General features: G+C 52.7%; 1 protein-coding gene across 1 annotated transcript in view; it reads right to left on the bottom strand.

Annotated features, from left to right (window-relative positions):
• Positions 1-3,185, bottom strand: part of LOC113206605 (glutathione-specific gamma-glutamylcyclotransferase 1) — a 14,466-nt gene that overhangs the window by 327 nt on the left and 10,954 nt on the right. The window lies entirely within an intron of this gene.

Here is a 3,185-nt window from a genome sequence, read left to right as displayed (position 1 = left end):
CCGAAACATATGGCTGGCAGAGGGAAAAGGGTTCCGTCGACTAGATTCGAACCAGCGACTGTTTGCGTACCGGCCCAGCACATCAGGTGTCGCACGGCTGTTAAGTCATGGCCAGCGGAGCGCGAAAAATATCACCATCAGCCAGCCGAGATTCGAACCGGCGACAAGGATAATACAGGGCCCGGACGCTACCGACATGGCCACGACGGAGCGATACAGAGCACCACTTTCAGCGGCATCTTGATCTAAGCTGTGACCGACGCGCCCGAAGACACTTGGCCAGCAGAGCAGGGAAAAACGACCACGGATGGGAGTCGAACTAGCGACCTCCCGCACGATCTGCCAACGATCACGCTTTAACACGCTCGGCTACCAGCTTGCTCCTACGAGGGCAAGGTCTAAGCTCGTTCATGCCTAACGGGAGACAAAAAGCGACCAAGAAAAAATTTGCCCCGCCCGGGAGTTGATCTTAGGGCCGGCAATTTTGGTTCGGATGAAGCTGCATGCGGTCATGTCGACTGTAGCTACAACTGTTTAGCTACAAAGGGGCGTGTGGGTGGTGGTGTCGGACATCGTATGTTGCCCCATTTGGGACCACATTTTTGTGTCCATAAACAGTGACGACACTTGTCGCTGCGACACGAGTGGTCGTTTGAACGCCTGCGAGGTAGGCCACGGCTTTTATCTAAGGCGTCTGTCGTGACGAGGACTTTGGGTTTAGGCTCCTTTTGACTCCAGGCTCATAAATCCTTTCTAAAGCTAAGAAGTGACGCCGTGTCAATCTAGGCGTGGGTCGATTATTGTCGCTGAAAACGCCTGGAGGGTAGGCTATGCTTTCCTGAATCGGGCCCCCGCGGCCCCCTGTCCCTCCAAGCGCTTGGACAAGGCGAGAGCTTCGGAGCATTGATATCTTTCGTTTTCGCTATAGACGGTTCAGTTTAAGCTGACTCGGGCACTGTCGGCTGTAGCTACAATCGTGTAGCTACAAACAGGGACGTCTGCTAGCCCCCTGCTCTCGAGAACATAAGTGGACTAATATGCCCTGCAACGAGACCACTACGGCAAAACTGTTGTTTGCTGTAGGCACCCCTCTAAAAGTTTTGCCATCTTTTAACATGTTGTTCCCGGTTCACAAACCCCGGGAGTACTTATGTTCTGACCACTGTGGAAGGAAGCGGCTGTTCCCGCGATCACCGAAGTCGCCAAAGACTGCGGTGGGATGAGGAAAGTATTTCCCCATTTTTATCTTTCATTTTTGAAGCCTGTTCCCCTTTGAAGCACATTCTTCCTAAATTTCAGCATATTGACACAGCTGTGTGTGTAGCTACAAACAGGGTCGCGCCTAGCACTCTCGTTTCTGCTTTGCTGTCGCGCCCCGCATTTCTTAATGTGTATATTACAGTACTTATAACTATATTAGTTTGTTGGTTTGTAATTCAAAGGCCGATATGGTACGGAATAAAGCGAGACATGTTTTCTATGTTTGATTGTTATATTGTTTCCAAAACATAATAAGGAATAGAAAACACAAACATTGATTCAAGCAGGTAAACATAAAGTCTAATTATTTTAGGATCACAAATTAAAAGAAAGAGCGCTCATATCACCAGCAGCACTGAAACAAATTAACAGATAATACGAATTACGAATCATAAAACTAATTTCTTAAAAAATCTACATCAGTCTTGACAGTATCTTAAACAAAGTAAGATAGGAAAACATTAAACTATACTTCCGTACGTATAAGAATGTGCCATCTTTCTAACAGTTCATATGCCATTACAGATATGACAAAAAGAAACAAGATTCTGCACGTACAAATGGTCAATATTTTCAGACAGCAAATCGTGAAGTACATTCTACTTCTGCGGTAAATCTTGCAACAGCTTTGGTCAGGCTCCAAATAAATATTACTCTATCTGTATTTACAATGCCACACACTGATGTTGCCACAGCCGGGTGTGAAGGGGTAGTGACGCTGCATGGGGTAGCGGCACTGCGTGGAGTAGTGGCGCTGTGCGGGGTAGCGGCGCTGCCTGGGGTAGCGGCGCTGGGCGGTATAGCGCCAACAGAACCGTGAATACCCCTCCCTCGAGCGCTCCCACCTTACACGCCCCTGCGCTCAGTAACCCAAGTCGCGTGGTGACGGCGCGACTCTGCTATTATCTTGGGCGTGGCGTGCGGCGTGCGACCCTCGGGCCCAGGTGTCCTCCCAGTGGTGTCCAGCTCTGCGAAGAGGACCCCGACCCCGTCATCGTGATCAGTTTAGCCATTCGGCACCAGAGGCGCATCGCGTCGGCAATCAGATGTTGAGGCAGCGCAGCTTCTTGGTCTGCACCCTGGACGAGAAGGCAAACGCCTCTTGCTGCTGGGCCGCCGGTGGCGCTGCTGGTTCTTGCTGGTGGTGGTTCTGGTGGTGGTGCAGGAGGTGGTGGTATCCAAGGTCTGCCGCCACTTCGGCCACACCCGCCTTTCCAGGCCCTGCGTCGCCGCCCTGGTTGCCGCCGACGACGTCGTTATCGTCGTCGTCGCCGTCCTCGATGACGGTGGCCACCGGCGAAGAGGACGCCGACGAGGCCACGACCAGCGCGTCGGCCTGCGCGGGCTTGGGCGTCAACCCCATGAGGGTGTCGAGACACAGCCGCCGCTGCCGAATCTCGTGGCGCACGAGCTGCTCCAGGGCGAACAGGTGGTCGTCGTCCGCCTCCGGGGCCGCGGCGCGCATGTACTCGGCCAAGCGCAGCAGGTACTCGACGTTGTGCCCCGTGGCGCCGCGGCACTCCACGATCTCCTGGGCGATCTGGCACAGCGGCGCGTCACCCAGCCACAGGCGGTTGCTGGGCGTCGCCACGTAGAGCAGGGCGGGGAAGGGCTGGGCGGGGAACAGCCCAGAGCCAGAGGAGCCAGCGTCATCTGCGCAAAGGACGAAAGGCACGCGTTACTATCGGCAGCATAGGACAGTACGTACAGAGAAATTTTAAAAAGAGTACGTTGACGGAGTTCTTTTCGTCTCCCAATATGGTTTCTACAAAATTTGGTCAATAACTTGTACACTGAGAAAAAAAAATCTGTCTCAGCACTATACGTTTAGTCCCCAGATCGACGTTTTTTCGTTGCACTATACGTCTAGCGCTGGGAGCTAAACGTAGCATCCCAGGCAAAGAAAATTTAGAGCACAGCACTAA

Source organism: Frankliniella occidentalis, unplaced genomic scaffold (assembly GCF_000697945.3).
Source record: "Frankliniella occidentalis isolate FOCC.00 unplaced genomic scaffold, Focc_3.1 Scaffold124, whole genome shotgun sequence".
In the NCBI taxonomy this organism is placed as follows: domain Eukaryota; kingdom Metazoa; phylum Arthropoda; class Insecta; order Thysanoptera; family Thripidae; genus Frankliniella; species Frankliniella occidentalis.
This window is presented reverse-complemented; position numbering and strand designations above follow the sequence as displayed.